Source organism: Copadichromis virginalis, linkage group LG3, assembly GCF_057382275.1.
Source record: "Copadichromis virginalis isolate Kocher_CV1m ecotype Utaka linkage group LG3, C_Virginalis_male_GT1.1, whole genome shotgun sequence".
Lineage (NCBI taxonomy): Eukaryota > Metazoa > Chordata > Actinopteri > Cichliformes > Cichlidae > Copadichromis > Copadichromis virginalis.
The window spans coordinates 34126802-34139128 of NC_140620.1; the positions used below are offsets into that span (position 1 = coordinate 34126802).

General features: G+C 41.2%; 1 protein-coding gene across 2 annotated transcripts in view; it reads left to right on the forward strand.

Annotated features, from left to right (window-relative positions):
• Positions 1 to 12327, forward strand: part of htr2cl1 (5-hydroxytryptamine (serotonin) receptor 2C, G protein-coupled-like 1) — a 113866-nt gene that overhangs the window by 55993 nt on the left and 45546 nt on the right. Inside the window, exon 2 of one of the 2 annotated variants that reach the window (XM_085450753.1) lies at positions 6936 to 7111. The gene's annotated coding sequence lies outside the window, so the exon portion shown is untranslated. The remainder of the gene's footprint in view (positions 1 to 6935; positions 7112 to 12327) is intronic. The other variant, XM_085450754.1, reaches the window with a different exon arrangement.

Sequence of the window (12327 nt, forward strand, 5' to 3'; positions counted from 1 at the left end):
GTCGGCGGTGCCACTGCAGGGTAGGTGAACGCACCTGCAGGGCATCTCCAATCATGCCTCGCCGGGTTAAGACTGTCATGTTGTAATTGTGGGTATGTGTGGCTGGCAGCTAGGGAGCTGCAGCCATGGAAGCATGTTAGAACAGCAAAGTATGCTGGAGAATGCAGAATAGTGGTCGCATCCAGCTTCATTCCTGCCGCAGAGATTTGGGCACACATTATAAACAACTAAAGCAAGTAACATATTTGAACAATCAGAACATTCTAACAGCATACAGTATTATAATTAAATAAAACATGCGGGGGTGTACCCTTACAGTACACATCATGCATTCAGTTTGAGTTCATGGATAAAAAAAGATATTTACAGCACTCTTTCAATCCACCAGAGAGATAATACAGGTCTTACTCCAGAATCAGAAGGAGTCATCATCGGCTCTGCATGTAAACCAACCAAATGTTTTCCAGCGTGCTTAGCTTTGAGCTAATAATAGTAGTATATTACTTATACAACTGCACAAGAAAAGGAATGCAGCCAAGAGAACACCAGTAAGAGGGGATGTCATGGTCCTGGGCCATGTTGGCCCAGTATTCTTAGTTTTCTTGTATGTTTGTATTTTGTTCCCTATTTAGGCCATGTTTCCTGAGTTGCCCTGTTGTGTTGTTCCCTAAGTGTTTTCCCTTCGTGGCTTTTACCCCCTGTGTGCCCCTCTGTGTATCTGTGAGCCCTCGTCTCTCCTTATGTTTTATTCCATGTTTCCCCAGCCCGTTATGTCTGTGTTTTCCCCGCGCTCTCTCTCCTCCTGTCTGAACCTCTGTACTTCCTGTTTGACTCTGCCCGTCTCCCGTCAGTGTTATGTTCACCCCGCCCTGTCTCGTTATGGTTATCTGTGTCAGCTGTGTTCCCCGTGTGTTCCCACTTTCCTCGTTAACCCTCTGTGTATTTCTGTCTGCGTCTCCCTCTGTTCGGCGTCGCGTTCTCCCTCATGTTGTGTGGATCTTCCTGTGTCTACCTGCGAGTGTTAGTTTACTTTTCCCCAGTTTAGTTTTGTATTTCCTGTGTTCTACCGTGCCAGCATTAAAGCTGTGTTTCTCGAGTTCATCCCCGTGTCTGTGAGTTTTGCATTTGGGTCCTCCTCCTGCTTGCCACACAGCGATCCATGACAGGGGATGAAGGTTAGATCAAAAAATAATTTCTGAAAAGCTGAAAGTAAGAGATTGGTTACTCCAGAGCAGATTATATTATGAATGTTATTGTAGGGTCTTTACTTAATAATATAAAACACCTTGAGGCATTTCCTGTTGGGATTTAGCACTATATAAATAACACTGCCTGTTGCTTCATGTTGAAAAAGCAGCAAAAATCAGCACAAAGAACATAGCAACTCGACCATTATCTTCTAAAAAGGTATGCACTGAAAACACCGTTAAACTGTCTGAACTGCACCTAACTATGCCAAAAGTCATTCAGAGGTTTTGCATGCACACAAATGTTGGAGGCCTTCCATGTAATCTGGGTTATAGTCTGTTTATCACTGATTAGAATTGGGCAATTAATCGCCTGCTAGTAGGTACAGCAGGTCTCCCGCTGGTGATCTCAATGGGAGTGATTACCACCTACAAAGTCCCATCAATGAGAGGATCTGATTTGAAGAGGGTTCAGCACTTTCCCTTTACTGCTCGTTCCCTTCTGCTGCGCTCTTCTGACCTCTCTCCAGATTTTTTCATTAAACTCAGCTGCTGCACAACTTACTGTGGGAACATCTGAAATTACAGCTACATGAAATATGAATCATTGCACTTTCACCACCATAATGTGAATACATTCAGTAGGGCATGCCAGGTTTCACAACATCATTGCACTTCGTTGCTACCTCCACCTGAGAATTTCATGTCGTTTCTGAGTTTTATCGATCTATCTCTCGAACTACCCTCGGTATTACCCTAACACTGTTACACAAGCTTCTTTGAATTTCTGCCAGGTAAATCTACGAGCAGCTCAAGACGAGTGGTGAAGATACAATCCTGCACTTTTACTATGTTGTACATAGTAATTACTGAATGAAAGCAAGGCATTAAAGTCAAATAGACGTCTATAGGAGAGTCTCCTAAGTGCGCCGTCCTTCCACTCACTTGTGCATTCTCTCTATGAGACGTGAACTGAACCAACAGGTTTTTCTCAGAGTGGAAAATTAGCTTCTCCATGCAAGCTGTATTGGTCTGCTGTGGTGAAGCAGCCTTATGGGTGAATTACGCTTCAGCAGGAAATCTACGTCATGACTTACGATGTAACTGGAATCCCCTTTTAACTCTATGCCATAACCTTCCAAGTAACCTGAGATGCACCTCCCGAGAAGCAGAGCTATGTTTCAAGTCAACGACTGAAAGGCGATGAAGGTTACGGCATAGAAGCATAAATCAGGCATTATAGAGAGGATGAGCAGTTTTGTCAGTACTTTTCTTGCTTAGAGGTCACTATGCTTCCCTTTTCCCAAACATCAGAGGAGCTCCATGATGAAGCTGGCTTTGGATCCTTCACGTTTCCAGTCTGTTTTGTTCAGCTCTGCCAAAATGGCATCTGTTGATGTCTGTGTGTCACTTTTACCAGCTGTTGCTGTGGTTAGTAGGCGCTCTGTGAATTCATCCCAAATGTCACTCGTGCCATTTCGGGTCTTATGCCTCGAGCGTGTTGGTTTCCTGTTCCCGCATATATTTGAATGTATTTGCTTTAGAATAAGACTCCCAAGGCTATAAGCACATGTACATATGGTATAATGGAGTCAAAGGAAATAGACCTGTAAGAAAAATAATTTTCTGTGGGATTTAGGTGTTTCAGGATTATATTACAGACTTAATTATGACTTTTTTTTCCCCATTCTTGTCCCTCCCTTCTGTAACACTTTGAGCTGTGAAGGATAGGCTTTTATATAAGCTTGGCTCGCTGTGAGATAACTGCCTTTTGGATCCTCTTTAAATGTTTAATTATTGCAGAGTGTCAGGATTTCTGTTTGGAGTGTTGAATGTGCCATTAATTTGTATGCCAAGTACGATATTTAGCTTATCCTCTCCACTCTTCTTTACTGACAGAAAACACACTAATCCAGGTGCTTCGTCAAGAGAAATCGAGCAATGCAGAACCCCCAGTTTCAAGATAATGTTTTGGCTTTATATTCCTTAAACTGCAACACCACGCACAGTCATCTCCTTTCAGGGTAGCTTTTCAATGTTAGCTTTTAACAGTGGGTTTCTTTGGCTTCTAACTCTTTCAGCATCTCTTTCTGTTATTTAACCCACCTGGCAGACTGACTCCAGCCAGGCTGTCTTATTGTTGTAACTTTGCTCCATCTGTCCAGTCCATTATGTGGCCTCATGGCTTAGTGACCACGCTGATGGAAATGACCCGTGTGACATTTAAACACAATCCATATCCATCCAACGCATGCCACATGGAGCACGACATTTGATTTTTGTGTCAGAGCTGCATCAAATAGCGTCACTGTTACACATGTGGGACCTGCCTGTACACAGGCCTGGGTGCTGATTGGTAGTAATGTGATTTGAACACCTTGCAGTCATCACTTATTTCAGTGTGTTTCAGTGAAGCTTAGGTGGCAGTTTTAACCAAATGATCAACCAAAATTTCATCAAGAAAGAACAAAGTACCATATCTGAACTTAGTTTGAGAAATTGTTGGATTTTTGTCACTTTTTCCCATCCAGCTTTGAAAAAACTCTACTAAGTGTGAGTTATTATTTATTTATTTATTAACCTTTATTTAACCAGGAAGATCCCATTGAGATTAAAAACCTCTTTTTCAAGGAAGACCTGGCCAAGATAGGCAGCAGCAGATGTCTCACGGTTACAGAAATTACTCAAACACAGGCAGCAACAACACACATGCAACAATAAGTGAAAGAATACAAATAAAATAAAATTCAATAAAATTCAAATAAAATAAAAAAGTCAGTTAAAATGACAATCAATCTAATTGAAACAGTTGCATGTTATGGACTTGGCCTCAAGGATTCGTAGTTTAGATTTAAAATCACTTAATGAAATGAGTTCAGTCATTTTCCATTCCTTCTGCAGTTTGTTCCAGGCCAAGGGTGCTAAATGGACAAAAGCTCTTTTACCAAGTTCAGTTTGGGCAAATGGAACAGAAAGCAACAAGTAACGATGCGGACGAAGAGAATACCGACCAGCATGTTTCATTACAAGCAGGGAACATAGATAAGAAGGCAGCAACCCAAGTATCGCCTTATATATAAAACTGTATAAATGACAGTTCCTCCGACTTACCAAAGCAGGCCATCCTACCTGAGAGTATAACTCACAGTGGTGAGTCTGAAATTTACAGTTAGTGATGAACCTCAGAGAAGCATGATACACAGAATCAACCAGTTATTGTCTTCTTAATGTGTTCAGTTTAATTCAGTTTATCTATATGGCGCCGAATCACAACCACAGTCTCCTCAATGTGCTTTATATTGTGGGTGGTTGGTTAAAAATTGCAGCTTTATCCATCCATTTAATTTGCGTTACTTATCTGGGTTCGGATCATGGGGGCAGCAGTTTAAGCAGAGACATCCGGACCTACCACCCACCTCGTCCATCTCTTCCGGGGGGAGAACCAGGGCATTCCCGAGCCTGTCGAGACATCAAACCTCTCCAGTGCGCCCTGGGTCTACCTTGGGGCCTCCTCCCAGTACAAAATGCTGGAAACACCTAACCTAGGAGGCACCCACTTGGTGTCCCAGTCGTGCCTGATTGTGCAGAGGACCCCTCCTGACTGACTGAGAGCCTCGACTTATCTGGCTGAGCTCAGAAACCCTAAGAAGAAAACTTCTTCCAACTCTAAAAACTCATAAATATTATTTTTTTGCCATCTAGAAAAGGTAGTAAGAAAAGAAATCAATGAAATAAAAGAAATCTATGATAAAAAGTTCTTGAACACATACTTTTTCAACTTCAACTTGTGGGCCCTGTGTGTTTCACATTAAACAATTTTTTCCTGAAAATATTCATAACAACAAACATATTTTTTAAAGATACGTGACGAATCAGAATCAGAATCAGAATACTTTATTGATCCCTGGGGGAAATTATTTTTTGTTACAGTGCTCCATTTTAAACCAACATTAAGACAAGACAGACAATACGCTAACTAAGAATAGTACAATATATACATATATATACATACATACATACATAAGTCACTTATAAATAAATAGTTGGAAAAGAAACATGTGTAGCTGTAGCAGCAAACAGTGTGTTAAGTGGATGCGTTGTACAGGGAGATGGCCACAGGCAGGAATGATTTCCTGTGTCGTTCAGTGGTGCTTTTCGGTAATCTCAGTCTCTCACTGAACGAGCTCCTGTGGCTGACCAACATGTCATGGAGTGGGTGGGAGGTGTTATCCAACATTGTCTTTATCTTGGACAGCATCCGCCTCTCCGACACCACCTTGAGGGAGTCCAGCTCCATCCCCACAACATTGCTGCCCTTACAGATTAGTTTATTAAGTCTGTTGGCATCTGCGACCCTCAGCCTGCTCCCCCAGCATGCAACAGCATAGAGGATCGCACTGGCCACAACAGACTCATAGAAAATCCTCAGCATTTTCTGGCAGATGTTGAAGGACCTCAGTCGCCTCAAAAAATAGAGACGACTCTGGCCCTTCCTGTAAAGTGCTGTGGTGTTTTTAGCCCAGTCCAGTTTATTGTCAATGTGTACTCCAAGGTATTTATAGTCCTCCACAATGTCAACACTGACCCCCTGGATTGAAACAGGGGTCAAGTGTTTCCTGGTCTTCCTGAAGTCCACGATCAGTTCCTTGGTCTTTGCCACGTTGAGCTGCAGATGATTCTGCTCACACCACGTGACAAAGGAGTCGACCACAGCCCGGTACTCTGTCTCATCATCCCTGCTGATGAATGACATGAATCAGAAAATACCACTGAACATGTATAAGGAATATAATGTCCTATAAACACTGTTTTGCTTTGGCACCATGTAAATAAAACTGAATTGTGTTGATTGCATTTTTGGTGTCAAACATAAGGCCTGAGGGCCATAACTGTCCTGGCAAAGACTCCAAACTTTTAAATATGTTTTAAGAAGATTTTCAGATAGCAGAAGGTTTAGTTTTACCTCTGATTATCAAAATTTCTGTTTTTTTGTTTTTTGTTTTTTTTACAGTGGGTCAACAAAAAACAAATAACAGAACAGAGATTTTCAGTTTTATAATTACAGGACCATTTGGCAAATGAGCAATCAGCAGTTTCTTCATTTACTACAGCAGTATTTCTTTAATATGTAGAAAAACTAAAATGTACTATTGAACCTGCGCTTATTTTTCTTATACTAAGATATCTCAGGGATTAAATGTGTAGACAAACTTCTTTTACTGACAGAAAGGGGAGTTCCCCTGGTCCGGCCCACCAGTCATTGATCAATGTGAGTCGTATGAGGCTAACGACATAAGATGAGTTTGTTTAATATCCTCACGTACTGAACAGCAACATTAGTAACACAGGCAAACAGAGAGCCCTAAATAGGATTTATCTTATTTCACACAGTTAAAATTGATGCTCTGTACCATGTTTGCAATTTATTCCACATAACATACTACACAACAGATATTTAACTAAGTGCCTTTTCCTGCTTTTCTAATGTTTCTAGCTCCTAAAAATAATATAAGTCTTTATTCAGTGCCACTGTGCTTCTGCTGGATGAAAGAACCGACGATTAATGGTACATTCAGTTGTGGTGTTGCTGCTGGAGTGTGGGTGTGTGTAGGAGTTAGTGTGGTTTTGTGTTTTCACTCACTTTTACCTCTGTTTTGAACTGAAATGTTTTACAAATGAGCATCAAAAAGTCAATAGCTCATTTTTCTCTTCCTTTTTTTTGCCCTTTTCCTCCCTCTTTCACTGCAGGCAGATGGATGATGCTGCTGATCCCTCGCTCCGGAGGCGTGGAGTGACAGATGACAGAGGTTTTGGTACAGCAGGAGGGAGAGCCAAAGAGAGAGGCGACGACGGAGAGACTCGCCACTGCTGATAACCGAGAGAACAGAAAAGGTCAAGCACATCGATTGGGAGGTGAGGTAGAAGTAAGTGACCGGATTTACCGATGCTGCTCTTGCTCTCTGTCTTTACATTCTCTCTTTTCTCCGCATTGTTTCTGCAGCTTCATTTCTTTCTTCTTTTTTCTTCCTCTGTGCCCTTACCACACTGAAAAAACACACCTCCACCTGCACAGCTCAGACTGCTCAATATTTCTCAATAAACCCGCTTCAAAGTTGTAGTTGCGATGCAGCGCTTCTGTGCTTTTGTGGCAAAAACTCTCCCAGTTTTGTTGATTTGGCTTTAAATTTGTGGATGAAGAAGATGTGTTCCTACAGCACAACAGTGACCTAACACACAGTCAACTCATTTAACTTCCTCTGTTTTAAATTCTCACTATGTTCGTGCTCGTTCCGGGAAGCAAAAAAAACCCGTCTGCCCTTGAAGTGCACATAAAATGTTTAATGAACGGCAATTTGTTTTGAGCAGGAATGTAGGCAAAATACAAAAAGCCATTAAAAACCACAGAATCTGATCTAATGGTTGTGCAGGTCTCAAACTGTGATGGTTTATGATCCACTCTAAGAACAGTAACGTCTGCCAGATAAAGCTCAACTGTGCTAAAGCATTGGGAGGTTTTCTCAGTAGCAACTAAGGCATAGTTGTTTGCACTGTAATTTCACGCACGGTGGCTCAGTGATTAGTACCGTTTAAAGCAAGATGTTCCTGGGTTCAAGCTTCAGTAAATCCCTGTGTAGAGTCTGCATTCACAGAACCACCTGTGGAAAGCTGTGAACCCATTCACAGGTTTCCTCTGATTCTAAAAACAACATGGCAGATGAGTGCTGCTTCCTGTTGTCCTGGGACACTCGTGCAAAAGCAATTCTTTAACTGTTCATTCACTTTTATATATGCAGTGTCAGGACTCTACAACTTCAAATAAAGTTTTTTGGTGTTTGATTTTTCAGGTTCTGTTTAAGTATCTTTAGGTTGTTAAGTTTCCTTTTCATGTATTATTCGAGAACTCCTGTTACATGTCCTGTAGTTTAGTATTTTCAGTGTTTAATTGTTTAGTTATTCATGTTTCTAGCTCTTAGTTAGTCCCCTCCCGTGTTCATCTTAGTCTTGTCTCTGTGTGTTCTTCCTAGCGTCCCCTGTATGTGGTCCATCGTGCATTCGTGTTTGTTTAGCTCAGTCTCAGCGGTCATGCTTCCTGTTTTATTTTGGTGATCTCTCACCTCGTGTGCATTGTGGTTTGTTTTGCTTCCTTGGTTTAATGCAGTTCTGCTGCGTCTCCACTTGTGTCTCAGTCACCTTTCCCTCGTCTTTATTTTGTACTTTATCATCAACCTTTTGCTTTTGGCTCCAGTTTCCAACACATGATCTGCATTCCCTGCAGATCACGACACATTGAACCACAACAATCAACAATCAGCTTCCTATGAGTCACACTTGGCAATGGTGGGAAGGAAGAACTCCCTTTTATTGATAGGAAGGCTCAGGGAGGGGCAACAACGTAATTCCACTACATAGACTAAGGGTGAAACCCAAGCTGGGACAGTAAGGATAAAATCGAATGCTCTACAGCAGTCCCAAAAAGTTGAAGCTGTTAATCTGGATGTAATGTTTTAGTGGGAGAAATGTTTCGTCACTTACCCAAGCGAATTCTTCAGTCTGAAGAACTGAGGTGACTCATCTCTGCTTTAGCTTGACGCATCAAGTCATACAGTAGTGGCTTCAGAGATTTTGAGAAAGCGATCCATGCCTTCATCTCATCTCGTCTCGACTTCTATAATAGCCTCTTTTCTGGCATTACCGCTACATTAATTGGCCAACTGCAGCTAGTCCAAAACGCTGAAGGCTTTGCCTCCCATTCAGTTTTTAGAAACTCAAGCAAACTCAAGCAAACCCCAACAGAACACACAAGGCTGAGTGTTTTGTTGGGGTTATGTGACATTTTGAAGTTATGATGGGGCCTGATCGTGCAGGACATTGAATGTGAGGAATACGATTTTTCACTTCAGTTCTGGATTTAACAAGGTGGCAGTTTTCAGTGTTCTTCCTGTCACGTTTTGGAAAATCCAAAAGCTTTTCAGGAAATTTTTAAAACAGTAATAAGTACTTACAAGTTATAATAATTTCTGTGCTTATTAAAACAGGCAGGCTCAGTTAAATGTATAACGTGCAGGTTAATGGAAAAGCACTGCTTAAAAATGACTCCAAGGTTCCTCACAAACATCCAGACAGCAGATGTTGGGGGGGTTCATCTGCCATCTGGTATTTTTTATCTATTTTTGAACTTCTAATTTTAGCAAAGTAAATCTGTAATTTAAAAAGAAAAAGAACATGTAAAAAAATCTAATTAGAATCTTCTGCAAAGTGCATTCAAACATCCCTCCAATCCTAGACTCCATTTTTCTGGATTACAGTTTTATGCTGCCAAGGCTACAGCTCACACAACGCTAAACTGAGATCATTTTTTAAAATTGACACAGGTTTATCCTGGAGTTTTTCCATAAAAACTCTGCAAAAAGTTATTTTATTTCAGTGCTGTCTCTCATTTATTACATTTATTAGTCTGGAGAAATGAGGCTTGTTCCTGAGGTTTTCTTCCCACATTCAAAACACAAGATAGCATCCGTTACAGTAAAAGATATATATATAAATCTTATAAAGTTTGTATCTGTCTTGTGTGAAACTTGTATGTAAAGCATACAAGAGTGAAAACAGATATAAGATTTGATGCAAGTCTTTTATACGTTTTTCTTATATTTCTTTTCCATATGGGAAGGCTGTGTGTGTCAGCATATTTTGAGACCATTTTGAGTCTTCCAGTTATTAAAAAGAAGGTCAGGGTACTTCTCATTTCTGGCAACTTAACCCTCCAAGGATTAAGGTAGCCAGGAAGTAGGAGGAACAATAGCTTTGGTTACAATTACTTCACAACAGCACCAAAATAATCCGATGTACTTTAAAGGCAGCAGGAACTATTCTCTACTCTTATTTTTATCCTGCAAAGCAAATAAAAGTAGACCTGTGAGCGGAGAAAAGAGGGAAGACGAACCACCTGCTGCTGCCTCAGTACAAAATGTTGCCACAGAAGTTGGCATTCACCAGCATATAGCTGGTAAATACATAGCTGACACTGTCTATTGTTAGGGAAACATAAACGCTTAAATGTTAAGCCTTAAACCAAACAAAAAAGGCAGTTAGTGTTTGCTTTGTAGGGCACATTAATAAGAAGAAAATCCCCCCATCCCATTTTGCTTTCCCCCCTCTGCTGTTTTATCTCGCAGAGCAGAAATGGCTTAAACAAACAGAAGTGCAGCGGCAGTTTTATTTTCCCCACGGTGGAAAGCGCCAGCGACCGCGGCGGCGCCTGTGCCACGACTCTGCGAGTCCCCAGCCGTGTCTGCGTAACTCTCTCCAGGATGAGGGCCGGAATGCGTTCTGCAGTCACAACACCAAATATAAGCCTAATCTACATGTGATGTGATTGGCTAGCTGAGGCCCGCATCTCATCTTTGGTTTGAAACTAATGAACTGTGTGCTTTCACTCGAGTTTCCAGATAAAAAGATAATCACTGGTAGAATAACAAGTTACTGTCGTGTGGAGTCGAGAAATTGGCTTCATTCGGCGTGACTCATGGTTTCGTGCGCGTCTCTCCTCCCTCGCTTTCTCATCTCTTTTATCTCTTTCCTCTCCTTTCAATCACTTTTCCTTTATCTCCCCAATCACTGCTTTGTCCAACTTCCCTCCTCCTCTCCTCTTCCTCCTCCCCTCTCTTCGTCGTCTTCTCCCTCTCTCTGTGACATATTGCTGCTTTGTCAGGCCAGTTAAATGGCTTGCCTGCAGTGCTGTTTAGTTTCCTGTGAACTATGCTGATAGAGGAGGCGATAGGAAGCAGCTTGTCCGTTACACACAAAGCAGCGCGCTGGTGACAAACGCACTCACACACAATCCATAATCACACGTATAGTTCTTCCCTCGACTCGATTTAAAGTTGCGTTGGTTTTTCTGTGTTGCCTTTTTCATTTTCCAAGGGTAGAATTTTAAAGCGCACGTTATTACGATGCTGTTTACCTTTTTTTGTTTATTTGGTTTAGTCAAGAAAAGACAAGCTCAGCAGTTTCATTGGATTTATGTTGTCCTGAGAAATAATCAATAAATTGTAGTAGCCTCCTCTATAATGTGGTCTTCCCTGTCTTGCTCTTCAAATCTATAAAATATGGCCCCATAGTCCAGGCTAAAGCCCTACCAGGAGCTGAATGGTGGTGAGATTACATGATGATTTGGTCTGATGGGAGAGGCAGTCATTAATATTGGTATCATATATAAAATCTATCCTCCCCAGAAAACAGATAACATCCTTCATTGTTATGCTTCAAACAACCGTTTTTCATTTTCTAAACTCAAAATACTAAACCTAACTTTGGTTGTTTCATTAGCTTAGCTGTGATCACAAAACCATGGAAGTTATTCAGGAGTTGAGCAAAGTCATTATGTTGCCTAGCACCCACCTACCAATGGGCTAAATGGCACCTAATTTATGCTCCGTATAAAAGCTTTGCATTGTTTTAATATCACAACAGCACACAACAACCTTTAATTCATATCCACAAAAGCTGAATTATGTCATATTATGATGTTGTTACATTTCAGCAACCCCCAGAAAAACGAAATGCAATGTAGATACACTTAATTACACCTTGCCATTTGATAGCTAGCATTTCGACATATTTAGTTAATATGTTAGCTACATAAGTGTAGCATGTAGTACATCTCTAAACAAAACAAAATACTGAAGTAACAGTTTGGAGCATCTCCAAGAAAGCGACTGGACTTCTTTCAATTTCTTGAAGATGTTTCACTTCCCATCCAAGAGGCTTCTTCAGTTCTAAGAGGTCCAGTCGACCGTGACCCGGATGACTGAGAGCCAACACAAACATCTGATGTAGCAAAAATGCAATGATTCCACTTTGTGGTTTTGTGAGACATTATGTGTCAGAGTTTTGTTACACTGGAAACTCATTCAGTTTACCAAAAATGAATAAATGAGATAAACTCAGTTACATGACAGGAATAAATGACAGATGATGTGCACTGTGGTAGAGCATGTTTGACCCTCAAAAGTCTAGATTGCCTGAGCTGTGTGGTTACCGCATGTCAGCATACTGAGCCCTAGCCATGTTGGAAGAGTGGATATGGTATCTGGTGTGAAAGCTACCTGTGCCCAAGCTCTGAAAATATCTGTGTTAAATA